The sequence below is a fragment of the Pipistrellus kuhlii genome, unplaced genomic scaffold (assembly GCF_014108245.1).
Source record: "Pipistrellus kuhlii isolate mPipKuh1 unplaced genomic scaffold, mPipKuh1.p scaffold_m20_p_2, whole genome shotgun sequence".
Classification (NCBI taxonomy): Eukaryota; Metazoa; Chordata; class Mammalia; order Chiroptera; family Vespertilionidae; genus Pipistrellus; species Pipistrellus kuhlii.
The window spans coordinates 101,389,126-101,407,896 of record NW_023425515.1 but is presented as its reverse complement, the minus strand read 5'-3'; the positions used below and the strand labels follow the sequence as shown (position 1 = coordinate 101,407,896).

Genomic DNA, 18,771 nt, shown 5'->3' with positions numbered 1-18,771 from the left:
TCTATTCCTTCCCCACACAGCCACCCTGTTGGGACTCTATCAGCTCTCCCTGGACTCTAGTCCCAGCTCATCCATTAAAACCCTACCATAGCTCCTCATAGCTCTCAGAATAAACACTAAATTCTCCTGCGGCCCACTGGGACCCTCAAGTCCTCCCACAATCTTGTCTTCAAGGGACTCCTTAGCTTTTATAGCACTAACTTTATTTCCTTGAGAACTTACTGTGTCAGGCCCTGCAAAATTCCTTCCCACCTGTTATTCATTTACTAGAGGCCTGGTGTACAAAATTTGTGTACCGGTAGGGTACCTAGGCCTGGCCATCAATCTGGACCGATCAGGTTCCCTACCTCCCGACCTCCCCACCTCCTCCTTCCCTCACTGCCTCAGTAACCCACCACCACCGCTGGTGCCCACCATGTTCTGTACCACCCTCAGGTGGTCAGCACACACCATAGTGAGCGATAGAACTCCTGGTCTCCTGGTTGAACTCCTGAGGGACAATTTACATATTAGCCTTTTATTATATAGGATTCCTCATGAAACTCAATGAGATAGGCACTGTTATCCCTATTTACAGAAGAGGAAACAAGGCCCAGACAGGTATTCTGGCTCCAGCCTCCATAGGCCAACCACTGCACCACACTGCCTCCCCTGCACCTTTTCTTTAGGGCGGTTCTTACTTTTTTGTTTTCAATTTATATCTGTCTTCTGTTACAGTGTGGGCTCCATGTGGGCAGGGGTGACTCTGCCCTCCTGCTGGTCCCCCAGTGGAATGCACAGTGCTTAGCACAGAGTGAATGCTCAAGAAAGAGTTGCTGAGTGAGTAGTATTAGCTAATTGTCCTTGAGCACCTACCCTGTACAAGTCACTCCCCTAAGCACTTTCCATACATTAACTCACTTAGCCTCACAATTGCATGCTGAGGTTGGCAGTTGTTTTATAGCTGGGAACAGAGACACAGAGAAGGGACTTCCCTCAGGCCGTATGGTTAGTATGCAGATCTAGGCCTCTTGGCTCCAGAGTCTGTGCTTGTAGCTGTATTGCCCCTGCATGGATGGGTGGATGGGTGAACGGGTGCTGAGGTCATGTTCCAACAGGGCTCAGGTGAGTGGAGATCAGGAGTGTGGAGCCCAGCCTGCATCCATAGTCTGAGCATGTCAGAAGACTGGGGCTGAACAAATGGCAATGTAGGATAAGGACACTCCTCATTGGGCTTTCTGGGGATGAAATCAGCAGCTAGTGTGCTGCCAAGGGGATGGGTTTCCCACTAGATGCCTGTAGCAGGGCTTTGGGGAGGAGGCTCGAAGGAAGAAGAGGCTGAGGCAGACTCCAGGGAGAGCTAGATTGGCTGGAAGGAGACCACTGCTGATGCCTGCCTGCCCACTGTTTCCCATACCCAGTTGGGTTAGCACAGAGAAGCAGCTCTGTATGTTTGGCTCAACAACTGAGGGGCCCTAAAACCAGTGTGTGTTGGTACTTTAACACAATCACCCCAATAACTAATCCAGCTTGGGTCAATTACCTGAAGCTAAATTTGGAATGTGGAAGGTGAAGCTTCTCTCTGCCCTAGGCCCTGTGCTCAGCACTAGGGAGTGACAGGCTGAGCTGGCCCTAGGGCACAGGGGGAGCTGGGGTGGGCCAGTCTAGGAAAGAGCAGCCTTGAGGCCCTGACAGGGGAGGAGCAGGACAGTCAGGGGACTAGAGGGCAGGGCCAGTACTCAAGAAGGGAGTCGCCTCTGGAGTGTGAAGACAAATCCCATGGAGTTGTCCAGGAATGGAAGGCTCTGGGCTCCCACCCAGAGCTGAGTTCCGACTCTGGCTTCAGTTGCGCAGAAGACCTGGGCTCTTTCTGCTGCTTTCTCCCACTCTCATGTAACCTTCCTTCGGTTCCTCCTTAATTCCAAACACATAAAAGAAGCCGCAAAGCTGTTATTCTCAGGAGTGTTTGAGGTCTGGCTTCCCAGCGTATGTTGTCAGTTTAGTGCAAATAAACTCATAAGAATTCTCTGCAAGTTTGGATACTTCTTTTGGCAACAGTAACCATGTGCTCTGTTCTTGGCGAGGAGTAGGGGGTTGTGGGGGAGACTGAGCTTAAGATGGCAGATCTAGAAGGGAGGACAATCACCCACGCTACTCAGAGGAGATCTGAGCGATGCATTCTCATGCCACCGGAATCAGTATTATCCTAAAATCCTCAATGCTTAAGGACTGGTTGTGTAGAACCTTGTCTGATACCTGGAGGCTATTTGGAGTCTCAGAGGCCAAAGTTTGTTATTTAAACAGACATGTGTCCCCTCCTTCCCTCCCTCCCCTCATTTTCCTAGAAGGGGAAGCTTCCAGAAATGACTGTAAAAGACTGCTGTATACAGGACGGGCCACCAGCTATGTAGGATGGGTAGCCAGAGGGCTTGGGATTGGATTCAAGGGCAACAATAAATGAATGATGGATGAGTGAATGAATAAAAAGGGAGCTGGAAAAATATATATGTAGCTTACTAAGTCTATCTTAGAATGGAGAAGAATCTAAGCACAAAAATACTGGTAAGTTTTTCAAATTTTGTAAGTTCTATATGTAAATAAATACAAAAGTTAAAACAGAGGCATTTGCAGCATTTATTTAGCCAACACTTCTACTATACAAAGAATTTCTTAAACTTATTAAAGAAAGATAAATACCTCACTAGTAAAAATGAATGAAGATCGTGTACACTGAGTCCTCAGGAGAAACACATACGGCTAATCCACATTTAAACCAGACATTCAACTTCAAATAATGGACACCATCTTCACCTAACAGGTTGACCTCAACTAGAAAGGCTGATGATACCTGGTGTACCTGGTTGTGTGGCCAATATGTATAAAAGATGCCCTCCCCATGCTTTAAAAAAAAAAAAAGTATTGATTTTAGAGAGAAAGAAAGGAGGGTAGGGGGGGAGGGAGGAAGAGATTTGTTGTTCCACTTATTTATGCAAGAAATTTGTGCACTGGAGGGTGGGGGGTTCTCAACCCGGCTTGCACCCTTTCACAGTCTGGGGCCCCTCTGGAGATATCCAGGCTAATATGCAAATTGTCCCCTTGACCAAGAGTTCAACTAGCAGGCAGGCTGGCCAACTGCTCATGTCCCTTCCCCCTGGCCAGGCTGGCCAGACCTCACCCATGCATAAATTCATGCACCAGGCCTCTAAATATATATATATCAGTGTGTACACACACACACACACACACACACACACACACACACACACTGAGTGGCCAGATTATTATGTGTTTAGAGATCAAAATAATCTGGCCACTCAGTTTATATAGATTGATTGATTCTTGTATGTGCCCTGACCAAGGATTGAACCTGCAACCTTGGCATATGGGGATGATGCTATAACCCAGCTAGGGCATCATCCATGCTTGATTTGTACAACTTCTTGGGGCCTTGCTAAAAAGCATTTAAAAGTATATAAGCCGATGCAATAGAAACCAAGATGGCGGCATAGGTAAACGCCTAATTGCAGCCTCACACAATAATTTCAAAAAAATACAACTAAAATACAAAATGGACATTATCCAGAACTACAGGAAAGTTGACTGGCTGGAAATTCTACAACTAGAAGGAAAGAGAAAACCAGAAGGAAAATCAGAGGAGCTGTAAAAGCCTAAGGTACGGAGACATGGTGCACACACGTGAGGAGAGGACAGAGTTGGAGAGGAGGGGGCAGCTGAGTGCCTGGCTGGTGTTCCCTAGTGGGAAGGAGATAAAAGCTCCGGAATGTGCTGAACCCCAGTTCCGACTGCACTGAACCCCAGTTCTGGGAGAGATCCTGGGGACCCAGGCTCATACAGAGAGATTCTGTATGAGCCTGGGTAAGGCAGAAACTCAGGGGAGTGGTGAAAGGCAGAGCCCTGGAGTCACGCACATTGACAGTCAACAGTTAGTCCTCTGTGCTGCTAGATTGCCCTAGCAGGAAGGAGACAAAAGCTCCAGACTGTGCTGAGCCCCAGTTCCGACTGCACTGAACCCTAGTTCTGGACCAGACCCTGGGGACCCAGGCTTACAGTCTGAGCTATAAGGCAGAAACTCAGGGGAGAGGCTAAAGGCAGAGTGCCGGTGGCGCGCATGTTGTGCGCAGAGGATGGACTCTTGTCTGTACCACTGGATTGCCCTAGCAGGAAGGAGACAAAAGCTCCAGACTGCACTGAACCCCACTTCCAACCCCACTTCCAATTTCACTGAATCCCAGTTCTAGGCTCATTGGGGGAGAGACTAGACTGTCTGGTAGTGGGTGAAACTAAAGGGCGCCTTTCTCTCAGAGGTGCTTGCAGTGAGTACCAAAGCAGCAAATACCAAAGGGCACTGAGGAACATTGAGACTCAGGAACCTCATAGGGCGGGGCTGTAGGCTCCACCCTGAAACTCCACCCCCATCCAAGCTGAGCACAGAGGCTTTTGCAATTTTCCAAGTCTAGTTGAATAAGGCAGTCTCCCGGCATAGACACAGCTGATCCTCACAACCAGTAGGCGTGGAGGTCAGTTACTCCCAGTGATACCAACAACAATCAAGACTCAACTACAACAAGGCTATACACACAGTCCACAAAGGGGTGCACCAAGAGTGTCCACCTCAGGTAACTGGGAGGCTGACCCACTGAACCATATAGAACACCTTAGCACACAAAGCCACCCTACCAACTCAGGGAAGCTGCGAAATGCTGAGACAAGGAAACAGATCACAAACAAAAGAAATGGAGAACAAAAAGTGACTGGATTTAGAGTTCAAAACCACGGTTATAAGGTTTTTCAAGAATTTCCTAGAAAAGGCTGATAAAATAAATGAGCCTATGAGGATATGATAAGGGATCAACTAGAAATAAAAAGGGATCAACTAGAAATAAAAAATACATTGTCTGAAATAAAAAATATTATAGAGTCCTAAAAACTGAATGGAAGATCGAAAGAATCAAGTCAAAGATTTGGAACATAAAGAGCCAGAAGACACACCTCTGTAGAAGCAAGAAGACAAGAGAATCCAGAAAGTTGAAAATAATGTAAGAAAACTCTGGGACAACTTCAAGAGAACCAACATCAGAATTATGGGGGTCTCAGAAGAAGAAAGAGAGCAAAATACCAAAAACATATTGGAAGAAATAGTGACAGAAAACTTCCCCCACCTGATGAAAGAATTAGACTTACAAGCCCAGGAAGTGCACAGAACCCCAAACAAAAGGAATCCAAAGAGGACCACACTAAGACACATCATAATTAAAATGCCAAGAGCAAAAGACAAAGAGAGAATATTAAAAGCAGCAAGAAAAAAGCAGGTAGTTACCTATAAAGGAGCACCCATACGATTGTCAACTGATTTCTCAACCAGAAACCATGCAGTCCAGACAGGAATGGCAAGAAATATTCAAGGCGATGAATAGCAAGAACCTATAGCCAAAAATACTCTACCCAGCAAAGCTATCACTCAGAATCGAAGGCCAGATAAAGAGCTTCACTAATAATAATAATAAAAAAAAAGCTAAAGGAGTTCATCACCGCCAAACCAGAATTATATGAATTGCTGAAGGGGGTTCTTTAGGAAGAGGAAGAAGATAAAGATAAAAATTATGAACAACAAATATGTAACTATCAATAAGTGAATCTAAAAACAAAGGGAATTAAAAAATCTGATGAACAATATTAACTGGTGAATATAATAGAATCAGAGGTATGGAAGGGGAGTGAACTGACAATTCTTGGGGAAAAAGAGATTGGGGTGTGTGGGAAGAGACTGAACATAAACTGTGCACCTATGGATGAGGCTAGGAAGGGGTGGAAAGGTCAGAGGGTGGGGCGGGAACCTGGTGGAGGAGAGCAATGGAGGGGGAAAAAAGTGAGGAACATTTGTAATAATATGAACAATAAAGATTTATTTAAAATTAAAAATAAAATAAAATAAGATAAAAGTGTATAAGCCCTTTGCCCTTACATTTTCTTAGAGGTAGACAAGTACCCGAAAATATAGATTCAAAAATAGGTTTTTTGTTTTTCTTTCTTTTTTTTCATTTTTTTAATTTTAGAGAGGAAGGGAGAGAGAAAGGGAAACATTGATATGAAAAATAAACTAATCAATTGCCCTGACTGGGGATTGAACCCACAACTTTTGATGCATAGAACAATGTTCCAACCAACCAAGCCATCCTGCCCAGGTCAAAAATATTCTTCAAATCATTTATTATACTAAAGAAAATTGGAAATGATCAATGGAGGATCAGCGATTGTTGTATGTAGTCATACATATGTTTTGATTTAGAAAAGAGCCAATGTATACCTAATAAAAAGGTAGCATAAACATCGTTAGAATCTGATTGTGGGCATACATAAATACATCCATGTGTGCATACATACATATATGACAACAGTGGTTGGAAGAGATTCTCTTGTGGAGGTAGATTTGCTGGTGTTGAATGTTTTATTATTGTATTTCCTAACTTACTTATTAAAATCAGAGTCAGCCCTGGACAGTTTGGCTCAGTTGATAGAGTGTTGACTGGAGGACTGAAGAGTCAAGGGCACGTGCCTCGATTGCAGGCTTGATCCCTGTCCCAGTTGGGGTGCATGCAGGAGGCAACCAATGGATGTGTTTCACATCAATTTTTCTCCCCTTCTGTCTCTCCACCTCTCTTCCACTCTCTCTAAAAATCAATGGAAAAATATTCTCAGGTGAAGATTTAAAAATAAATAAATTAAATTAGTGTCAGCACCTCCCATTTCACAGATGGGAAAACTGAGGCTCAGAATGGGCAAGAGGATTGCTGGGACCAGGCTTCCTGTCTCTGGGCTACTTTTGCTGCCCTGTGGCCCCTTTTAGCTCCTTAGGGTTTCACTGAGTGGCCATAGGCTAATCCTTCCCCCTCTGGGCTGCTCCAGTAGGAAACAGGCTATGAGAACCTTCAGCCTAGTTTTCCAGCCCACTAGTGAAGTTTCAGCCCCTGAGGTCAGCACCCCTGACCCCTCAGTCTCCCCTCTCCCCTCCACCCCAAGCCAGGAAAGCTGTCCTGAACAGCAAGGCTGGGACCAGTCCTTTCCAGGGTGACCAGAACTTTTCTGAAGTGCCAGAAATTTCATCACACCAGGCAAGGGCTGGGCTGGGGGTGAGTCATGAATGTGCTGGGCCATAGGAGGTAGGAGTTAATCATTTCCAGATGGGAGGCATCAGCCCAGGCAGCTCTCCAGGAATAAGCAGAGTTTGGGAAAGCGTAGAGAAACCCCAGCATGAAAAAAAATTGTAATGTTTCCCCTCTCCCCTTTCAGCACACACTCCATTCCATATGCCAGGGGGTCACCCAGTCCCTGTTCACAAACCCTGGGCATGGTAAACTGGCTGCGTCCTACAGTGTGTGTGCTCCGCTGTGTTCTCTGCAAGGGCAGGGAAAAACATGGAGACTCTGCAGTCACACTTCTCTGGACTGGGGCCCTCTATGTCACTAAGCCTCAGTTTCTTTGTCTGTAAAATGCAGCAATAATATCTAGCACCTCTAGGATTGTTTTTAGAATTAAATGGATTAATCAATGTAGGGTGTCTATTAAAATACTGGGCATTAACAAACAGAAGTTTATTTTCATTGCAACCATTGTCCCATTTATTTAAGGTAAACTTCTTGGGAGAGTCTGGGCATCATAAAGCAATGATCCTTGATTATTCACCTGTCCCAAGAGGGCCTGGGAAGTGCAGGCTCCAGATTTAGTAGGTAATGTTGCATCAATGAAACACATTAGCAAAGATTCAGTTGTGAATAATAAAACTCCAAATCTGTAGAGAATTTATTGGCCCTTGTAACTGAAAAATCCAGGGGTGGGGTTCCAGCTAAGCTATAAGCAGTGCTTAAATGTTAGGTCATCAGAAAGCTCTCTCTCCATCTCTCTCCTCCCTCTCCCCATCTCTGTCCCCCTCCTCTTCCTCTCAGCTCTGCTTTCCTTTGAACTGGCTTCATTCTTAGAAGGTTTCCCTAGGAGGAAGCCTGCAAGTCACAGGCTCATACCCACAGTGGGCCTTAAATAAAGAGGTCCCCGCCCTTGAGTCACAAGCCCTTCCCTGGGTGGAATACTCTAGCAAGCCACACACAGGAGGAAGGGAGGATAAGCTCCATTGAAGGAACCACATGGATCCAGAAGGGAGAGAAGAGGGTTCTGCAGAGGAGACTCAGGCCGGTAGCTGCAGCAGGGGATGCAGATGGGTAGGAGCCACAGGTGCAGACTGCACCAGTCCTCCCAAGGGTTCGGAACCGGAGCTCCTGCGCCCATGGGTGCAAGATGTGTGCTACAGCTGCTTAGTAGAACTTTGGAGATAGCTAACTGAAGTGGGATGGAGGTTAATACTTAGGTATAATTTAAGCTACTATAACAGAGATCCTAAAAGATGATGGCTCAGCATATTTGAAAGCTTATTTCTCTTTCATGTGAAGGTCCAGGACAGGTATGATGGCTCCAGGAGGCTCAGGGAATCTTTCCACCCAGGAGTCTACCAGGTGGCTACTCAAGCTCCGTGTCCACAACCAGGTCCTCGCTTTAGCCAGTGGGAAGGGGCAGACTACATCACTTCTGCTCCCGTTCAATGGCTTCCAGGAAGACTGGGAACGTAGTCCCAGCTGGGCAGTCCTGGGTCTGTGTACAGTTCCTATAGCTACGTTTCTGACATGAATAGTGGGAGGTGAGTAGTTTCTGCCCTAAGTGGAACAGCATCCATGGTGGGTGGAAAGGCAGGGGGGTGGGGGAGTTCCTGGTGTATAATCAGCTTCTTATTGGGTTGAAGAGTAAGGTGCTGGGGGTTAAGGACAGGAGTGTGTGTGGATAAAGAGGCTGGAGAGGTGAGTGAGGTTCAGACCAGAGACAAAACTAGTTTCCAAGGACTGACTGCCCACATCTCTGAGCTCCATTCACACCAATAGCCATCGGCTGCCTTTGGCCACCCCTCAGGCCTTGGGGGTGTCCACAGTGGTGCCACCTACTCCCCAGGAGAGGGACATGGGAAGAGACCCACACAGACCCTGTGCTCAGGGCAGTTTGAGCAGTGTCAGTGTAAGAAATGTAAGAGATGTCCAAACATGCAGAAGATTTTTACAACTGATAACATATGCCGGAGAGCAAGATCTCACATACTCTCCATGATGATAGTTTGTAGTTTCTTTTATGCACTTGGGATTTATAAGGGAACTAAGGAAAACTACATGGAGATGGGAAAAAGCAAGGTGGGAACTGGGTTGCAGAGTAGTTAACAAGATGATGTGTTTAATTTAATTTAATTTAATTTTTCCATCACCATCTATCTCTCCTATACCCTCTTCCACCTCCATCCCCTCACCCACAATCACCACACTGTTGTCCACATTTATGAATTCTCTTGTTTTCCTTTTTTGCTCAATCCCTCCATGTCCCCCTCCCAACCCACTTCCCCTCCAGAGCTGTCTGCCTACTCTCTCTCTATGAGTCTATCTTTATTTTGCTTGGTAGTTCATGTGCTATCTTGATGGTGGTTATGCTTCTGAGGGGTCTGAAAAAGAGGCATCACAAAGGAGTGTAAACATAGATGCAGAGAAACAATGGAGAAGGCTTGCTTAAAGAAAAGATAAGCTTTTTACTAAAGAAGTTATAGGCCTACTCCCCATGACCTGTCCAATTGGGAATCTATGATCAGATCATCCTGAGTTAGTTTCAGATACTAAACCAGCTAGATTTATTAGAGCCCTTTTCCTTCCACTGTAGGAAATTCCAGGGACTGGAATGAGGCATCATGAGTCCAGGTGGGCACATGCCCTTGTTCTAACAGACCCTTCAACCCTTGGGGAGGGACAAGCTAGGAGGACAGAGGGAAGACTTGAACAAGTGTGCTTCTAAACTTGGTAGTACCTTATATTCAACTGGGACTCTAAAAACCATTAATGCCCAGCTGCACCCCTCTGGAGACTCAGGTTTAATGGTTCTGGAGTCAAGAGTAGATGTTGATTTTTTTTTTTTAAAGTCCCAGATGATTCTAAGGATGGCCATGTTCTAAGGCCTGGGTCTGGGTGGTGCTGCCAGGTGCTGTTGAGGAGAAGGATGGCAAGTGTTGCTCCACCTCTGCCTGCAAATTACTGTCCATCTTTTTGAAATATCTTTCCCATACTGTGGAATATTTCAGAGTTTTGTTGGGCCCACTTATTTCATAGCATCCTCTGCAGCTCAGGTCAGATAGCTGCCCCTTCCATCCGGTCAGTGTGCCTGCTACAGATGCTCAATGGGAGGCAAGAGCTATGAGGAAGCAGGCTCAGTGCAGAGCCCACTCTTGGAGGGAGGGATGCCATATCAGTCTGCAGAGGCAATAGCAGGGGAAGTTCTGGTGGGAGTCCGGGATCACCATTCAAGGAGAGGGCAGCCCCCATGCTGTCTGCACCCAGGTGTGCAGGGAGATTTTGGGTGCCATTGCTGACTCATGTTGGTTTAATCTGGGTGAAGATAATAGCAGCAGCAGCAGCAGCAGCAGCAGCAGCAGCAACAACAACAATATACATTTAATCCAGGGCTTATCATGTGCCAGACTCTGTTCTAAACATCTTCCAAACAATCCTTTGAGGCAGAAACTATTTTATAGAGGAGGTCACTAAGGCTCAATGTCACCCAGGGGAATGTGGCTTTAAACCAAGGCCACCTGGCTACAGAGCCCTTGCTTCTAAACCCCATGTTTTTGTTGTATGGGGTGATCATTATTGTTATTATTGTTATTATTGTTATTATTATGGTGTGATTTTTATTGTTATTCTCATTTCTCAGATGCTAGGGGAGGTGCACCTCCCCAAGGCTACTCAGCAAGGATAAGCCCAGTGAGCCTTCTCCTCCCCATCAGGTTGCTAGGTGGTGCAGGTGAGCCCCATGACTGCCAGCCCTGGTGCCACAATGCCCAGGGGCTGGTGAGATTATCACTGATGTGAATAACTTGCTGCCCATTCTGAGCATTCTGACTCAGACTTTATCAGCCTAGAACTTCCTCCAACTGAATCTCAGCCAGATCCGGGCTGCAAATTCCTGGTGGGTGATGTGCACTGTGTCTGTGATAACAGTCTTGGCAGGGCTCCCGGGGCATGGCTGCCTTGACTGCGTCTCCGGCTCAGATAACAGAAGACTGGCAACATGTCTCCACTTTATCTCTTGGAAAGCTGTCTGGGCTTTGGGCTCAGCAGGCTGCTGTGAAGCCAAATCATCTATTATCTCTCCTCTAGGCTTCAGGAACTTGCTTCAGGGAAGGGAACCATATCAGAGGGTAGTGAGTTGCCCAGGTGAGTGACATAGGTGTCTTCTGTCACCCTAGGTTGACTGTTAATCCTATGTGAACTTCACTACAATAAATAGACAAAGACAGAAGATGGCAAACAGAGAGTAACAAATGGATGGAAAGGCAGAATTCCAGGGTCCTGACTCTGTGGGCCTGACTCTGGGACTCTTAAGTTGATTGAGGGGAGAGGGCTCTGTGTGGGTCTGCAGGGTCCACGGTGCTGCTCTGGGGATAGTGTTTGGCTGGCAGTGCTGGGGTTTGCTTGTGTAGGTTTGGGGGTGGGGTTTTGAGCCGCTGGTTAGGGAAAGGGGCCTGGGAGGTAGTCCCTTGCCAATTGCCCACTCCCCACAGGGCCTCTTAGCAGGCACAGGCTCCCAGTCTGCCAAACAGGGTGAGTGGTTATCAGACCATGGGATGCCAACTCTACTCATTGGAGTAGAGCCACAGTAATTCATGTTTTGAGCTACAACTTGCAGGCTGATCACCACCTGTTGGGTGGGCCCTTGCTGAGGGCATGGCAGGGGGCGCTCTAGGTCTCCCCATCAACAGCAGGGATTAACCCTTTCAAGAGATGAGGGGGCTGGGCTCAGAGAGGTCTAGGCAGTGGTTGAGGTCACATGCAGTTGTGTGGGCTGGGAAAACTGACAAACTTAGTCTCATCGCTGGGGGCTGGAAAGCATGTAGCTAAGGAAGGACCTGTAGTCGCGGTTTTAAGTGCCAGCAGGCCAGTGGAGCGCGCGGGACCAGGGGCATCCTGAGGCTGGGGCCAAGCTGGCCTGCCTCTTTGCCCTTCAGGTCCTCCCAACCGCCCAGAGCTTCTGAGCCCATCTTTCATGTGGGGACACTGAGGGCCACGCTAGCTGAGGTGGCTGGAACAAAGTCTCCCAAACGAAGGCAACAGTGCGAAAGCTGGAACTCAGAATTTAGACTAGGCTGGGGAAAGGGGTGCAGGTAAGGGGTCGAGATGCTTGGCGAACGTGCAGCCCAGCCATCTCTGGGCCTCAGTTTGCACACCTCGGCTTGGAGCGAGCAGCACTGGGTTGCCCACCCACTACCCCAGCCCGGTCGAGACCCCGCCCAGGAGGCGGAGCAGCCTCCCCACCCCCGAGAGCCGGCTGAAGCCCGCCCCTCGGAGCCTCCGCCCCGCCTCGCGCAGAGCTCCGGACGCGCCGACGGCCCTGCGGACAGACACGGCGACAGACAGACGTGCGTAGCGCCCCGCGGTGAGTGCACACGGACCCCGCCCGGGCCTCCCTCGGCCCGGTGCCTCGGCGCCCTCACCAGCCGCCGCTCGATGCTCTGAGCGCTCAGACGCCCCGACGGCTCGGCGGCCCCACAGCCGCGCTCTCAGAGTCCGGATCCCAGCCGGCGGGACGGCGCCACACGCAGCGCGCGGGCCTGGGAGGGATGCGGGCACTTTGTAGTGGGCTAGGGCTCCGCTGCAGAGTCCCCACCCGCAGGTCTAGCCGCCCTCATTGTGCAGCGTCCTGCCGGTTATTAGCGCCCCCCCCCCCCCCCGTCCCCTCCTGACCCCACGGCTCCCTTACTGTCTCCCCCCCCCCCCCCCACACTCCCAGGTCACGAGGCCCAGTCCCCATCCCCACCTTGCTGTCCCAAGGGGAAGAATGGAATCTTAGGTCAGGCACACCCCTGCTTTCACACATCCTCAATTCCCCCTCCCCCTCCCCGTCACACTGCCATAGCTCTCACACTGGTAGCCAGTAGAAGCCCCATGCATGGGGCGCACCCACCACCATCTCTGTCACACCATTCTACTTGTCTCCTAGTCCAACGCTCAGGGCCCCCGCCCCAAATCGCCCTCACATATGTTTGGGCTCCTACACTCATCTCTCCCACCCTGCTCGTTTGTACACACATGCTTCATACATGTGTGCCTTACACACCGGCTTCTCTCAGACATACGTGCCTCTTTATCATTCAGCTGTGTTTCTGTTAAATGTGCGTGCCTCTCTATCGCACTCTTGTCTGCTACACACGTGACTATTACACGCATGTCTCACATGTCAACAAGGTACTGAATGATGTGTAAATCATGGCACCGCTTGTGTAAAATAAGATATTTAAGTACAGGTTTGCTTGGATGTATAAAACAAAGTTGGAGGAGATACCAAGAGCATGTTGTGGTTACTTGTGGTTACCTGGGGATGTGGGGTGGGGGTGGACAAAGGTGAGGTGACATTTCCCACTGTGTCTTTTATATTTTCTAGTTTTTGAACTATGTGATTTCATTGCCTGTTCAAAACTTTACATCAAATTCAAAAGCAACTGGGCAATTGGTGGGTGACTGTTCATTTGTGAGTTTAAAAAAAATAGATTTGAGAGAGAAACAGATTTGTTGTTCCACTTATTTATGCATTCATTGGTTGATTCCCATATGTGCCTTGACCAGGGATCAAACCTGTAACCTTGGTATATGGAGATGAGGCTTTAACCAAATGAGCTAAGTGTTTAAGGATTGTTTTTAAATCCCCTGCTTTATGATCTTGTGGTGGAGCAGACTGACTTCTTCTTGGCTTGGTATACAAAAGTTTCCACTTGATTAAAATGAGATGGTAACAAAGTCACTTTTTGTAGGGTTTGGCAAATGGTCAAAAGAAAAAACCCCACCCTTTCTCTCTCCCCCTTTTCTTGTGGGTGTGTTTCCTTTGGTGATTTGACCACTGGCTCTTCCTGGGGTGGCACTGCAGCACTGACTTTCTGTCGGGAGCCTGTTTCCACCTTCTGCTGACCAGGAAATGGGAGAGATCCAGACCCTGTGGGGCCAGAGCAGGGGCAGCGAATACAGAAAAGGTCCCTGCCTTGGCACCTTACAAGATTCAGGTCCAGCCCTGCCAGTCACAGACTGTGTTCCGTGGGGCCAGTACTCACCCTCTGAGCCTCAATTCTCTTATCTGTAAAACGGTTGCCATACTTAAATCCCTCAGGGTTTTTGGAAAGAGGAAATGAGACCACTCATTCCTTTATTCAGCAGATACTTATTGAGAACCTACTGGGTGCTGGTCACTGTGTTGAGTGTTGATTATAAAACAGTGACCAAGGAAATGTCTTCTGCATCCAAAGAGTCTGCTTTCTGGTGGGTGACACAGATGGGAGCCCAGTGGATGCTTTCATGCCTTTTTTTCATGCCTTTGAGGTAGAGCAGACAAGCTGGCCTGGTGCTGGGGTGGGGTGCAGGCTGTTCAGGGAGCATGTCAGAGGAGGCCAGCAGAGCAGGCCCCGGGTGCAGTGGGGACAATCAGGCCCTGGGCATCACAGGTGTAAATGACCCAGAGAGGCTGGTTGAAAAGATCCTCATGAACAAGAAGGGCAGGCGATCTGAATGGGCCTGATTTGGGGTTTTGATTGTATTCTGGGTATGATGAGGATTCAGTTCCCAGAGAGGTGAGGTCTGAATGGGATTTTAAAGCTTCCTTCCAGCCCCTTCTGGGTAGGGGGAGAGGGTGGGGCCTACATCCAGTCCTTACCTGACAGTGAAGTTGTGGCCTTCCTCCCAGAGGGTTAGCAACCCTGACCATGCCTTATTGTGAGCAGCTGGGAAGGCTGTGGAATTGGGGTTTCTGGTTAGTGGCATCCATGCCAAGGACATGTGACCAAGGCCTTGGGTTCTCTTTCTCACACACAGCTCTAGCAGTAGCCTCTAGTGTGGGCCAGCCCGTAGTCCTTCCCATGGCCATCCTGAAGGCTGCAGGGACTCACACATGTGGTTCTGAAATGCTTTTGTCAGGGCTGTCTTGGAGGAGACCACTGAGGTCCTGGATGGGGAGGGGTGGAGCATTCAGCAGGGGGAGTTTCCTGGAAGAGGTGTTACTGGCACTGTAATGTGAAAGTAGTGTGAGGGAGACACAGTGACAGGAGAAACCCTGGCTTCTTTTGAGATGTAGGTGGGAGGGAAGGTGGGAGGAAGGAGAACTGGAGTGGGAGCCAGGTCTGTCATCTCTAGGTTCTGCCCCTGGTTGGCCACCCCTTGGTTATAGGGTACTACTGGCGCGTACACACCACTGACTCAACTTCTCCAGGCTGGTCCCCTCCCAGCACCCTGTCAGGTCAAGCCATGCATCATTGTACACCATTGTCCTCACAGTTATTGGCATTTGGAAACATTATAAAAATGCCTCTGTCTTCTCACATATTGAGATTGCTACAATGAAAGTACTAATTGAGGAAAGGTTATTTCCTTCCTTGAGGGTGGGGAGCCCCGCTTTTTGTGTAGGGGCTGTATTGTAGGCCAGAGTGACCTCGCCCAAGTCACAGTGCTGGTGAGGAAGTGGTGCTGCTTGCCTGCCCCCGGCTGGGACCAGGGGACTCTGGGAGTCTCTGCCTGACTAAGGGGGTGGGAAGCCATGTGCCTAGGGAGTGTGATGGCTGCTTTTAGGCAGAGGAGGCCTTTGCCTTCAGATGGACCCTGCACTTTAGGCCACCTCACCTCATAAGTCCTCATTTTTCTCGTCTGTGAATTGGAAACAGCCCTACTTGGCTCTGCTATCATTTAGCCCCCAGGAATGGCCTGAAATGTGGGAAGGGGCAGTGGGTGAAGGCCCAGCCAGATATTGCCTATTATAGCACAGGGAGCACTAGTGTGCCTGCCTGGCCTGAGTCTCATGACCCTAGAACACATGTGTCAAATACAAGGCCCGCGGGCCAAATCCGTCCCGCCAGGCCTTGCAATGTGGCCCGCACCGTGCTGTCATCACTGCACTCCGCTGCATTTCCATCACAATGACAGTTTATGACTGTTCAGTAAACCTTCGGCCCGCGATTTAGGCTGGATTTTAGATTTTGGCCCCTTCTCTGATTGAGTTTGACACCCCTACCCTAGAAAGTGAATATTTTCTCTGCCAGTCAGATTCTCAATCTGTTAAAGGGACCTGGTGGTAGTGCCCACCTAGTAGGGTTGGCATGAAGTCTGAAGGATGTATGAAAAGCCCCAGGCATGGCTTGGCAAGGATATAGTGCTTAATTAACATGTTACCTAGGTTCTGAAATGTGGTTCTGAAATGCTTTTGCCAGGGCTATCTTGGAGGAGACCACAGAGGTCCTGGATGGTGGGGAGGGGGGTATTCAGTTGAACCGGGGTGGTCAGCAGGGAGGGCTTTCTGGAAGAGGTGTTATTGGCACTGTAATGTGAAAGTAGTGTGAGGAAGACACAGTGACAGGAGAAAAACGGGCTTCTTTTGAAGACGTGGATGGAAGGGGAGATGAGCCGTCCTGTCCTCCTACTCTTCCCTGTTCTGATCACTGAGGTGCATTGTGTGCCTTTGGGCCAGCCCTGGGCACTGTGGTTGGGACATACCAGTTCTTCTGTTTTTGATTTTTCAAATTACAGTTGATGTACAACATTATATTTATTAGTTTCAGGTGTACAATACAGTGATTAGATATTTATTTAACTGACTAAGTGGTCACCCCGATAATCCTAGTACCCATTTGACACCATACATAGCTATTATATTGTTGACTATATTCCCAATGCCGTACTTTATATCCTCATGACTATTCTGTAACTACTGATCTGCACTTCTTTAAAAAAATGCTTATTTTCTGATTTTAGATGGAGAGGAAAGGAGAGAAAGAAACCTGTATTTGTTGTTCCACTTATTGATGCATTCATTGGTTGATTGGTTTTTATAGGTGCCCTTGAAGCAGGATACTAAGATGCTAGGAAAATTCCTTGGCAAGTAGAATGGGGAAACTGAGATAGGTCACTGAACAAACCAGCCAACCAATTTTCAGCCAGATACAGGCCACCTCCCTAGGGATAACATCTGGCCTCAGCTGTATTTCAGCTTCAAGCCCAGAAAAGCAGCAAAATCAGGTGGGCGATGCCAGGACCAGCTGCGATAATCAATGATCCAATGACTCCCAGCCCTGGCACTGACCAATCAGTGCTCCTTGGAGGAGCACACCTGGAAAACTGATGAGTATTCTGCTGATCCTTTCCTAGAATTTCCCCCTGCAAAAGAGAGAGAAAAGCCCTCAAACAAATGACCCATTGCCCACACCTTCCCCTTTCCCCTCTTTTCCCCCACAAATTTGCATCTTCTAACTATAAGAGTTCCCATGAGAATTGTAATCAGAGGAGCAATGAGCGGCAGCAGCTCATCCTGGGCTAATTCCCTGAACCTGTTTCTAGGCCCTTTTTCTCTGACTTCCCAGTGAGCCAAGAAACCAGCTTAGCTCTCCTATTGCTGCTTCTATCCGTAGCCCTTCCTTGTTTTTACGGTTTAATAAACATAACCTCATAATCACCTGACTCATGTTGTAAAATTTTTCCTTCACGAAGTGAAGAACCCATACACTATTGGTTGGTCCAGTAACACCCTGATCAGGAATCAAACCTGCAATCTTGGCATATTGGGGACAGTGCTCTAACCAATTGAGCTATCCAGCCAGGGCTAATCTGTACTTCTTAATCTCTTCACCATTCTCATTCCCAGTCACCCCATCTGTTGGTCTCTGTATCTATGAATTTGTTTCTGTTGTGCTTGTTTGTTTATTTTGTTTTGTAAATTCCACATATAAGTGAAATCATGTAGCATTTGTCTTTTTTTGACATTTCACTCAGCACAGTGCCTTCTAGGTCCATCCTTGTTGTAGTAGATGGCAAGATTTCAGTTTTTTTTTTATGGCTTAGTCATATATATATATATTAGAGGCCTGGTGAATGAGAATTCATGCACTGGAGGGGGTCCCTCAGCCCAGCCTGCCCCTTCTCACAGTCTGAGAGCCCTCAGGGGTGGGAGACGACCCAGCGATCAGGGGAAGGCGACACCCATCACACCTCTGCTGCTATCACTGCTGGCAGCTCAAGCCTCGGTCAGCCCTGGTTACCTGAGCCTTGGGCCGGCCCTGGGAGCTGGGGGGTTAAGGGGACTGGGTGTTACCATCTTGTGGCTGGAGGCACTGTCATCTTTGAGGGCATGGCAGTCAATTACATATTCTTTCCTTATTGGCTGTGGGCGCCGCCATCTTTGTGATGGCGTGAGGGTCAATTAGCATATTCCCTCTTTATTAGATAGGATGCAATACTTCTTCTTTATCCATCTGATAAAGTTGCTTCCATAGCTTGGCTATTATAAATAGTGCTGCAATGAACGGGACACACCAGTTCTTGATAAGCCTCCCAGTACATTCTTTCTTCCTCAGCCTGGGTCCTCCATCAGGGCCCTAAATTTCCAGCCATGTATTTGGTCACTAAGTGAGCTTTTGGGTGATCCAGAAAATTCTATTCTTAGATTCTCCCCACAATAAAAACACAACATTGAAAAAATATTCTGGTAGAGAACTCTGGGACCCCTGAGGACACTTCTCCAGCACCCCAAGGCCTGTGGCCTATTGTTGGAGTGATATGGAGGGGAGGGTTTTAAGCAGTAGAATGTTGCCTGCTGTGGAATGCACTGGACAGGCAGAGTGGGGACCTTGTGGGGGCAGGATGGGGAGGATCAGAGCCAGCTCAGGAAACAGGTGATCTTGAC

General features: G+C 48.2%; 1 protein-coding gene across 13 annotated transcripts in view; it reads left to right on the top strand.

Moving 5' to 3' along the window:
* Window positions 1-12,367: 12,367 nt before the first annotated feature.
* Window positions 12,368-18,771, top strand: part of FBLN2 (fibulin 2) — a 107,121-nt gene continuing 100,717 nt past the window's right edge. For all 13 annotated transcript variants that reach the window (XM_045584151.1, XM_045584147.1, XM_036445786.2 and 10 more), the window contains exon 1: window positions 12,368-12,501. The gene's annotated coding sequence lies outside the window, so the exon portion shown is untranslated. The remainder of the gene's footprint in view (window positions 12,502-18,771) is intronic.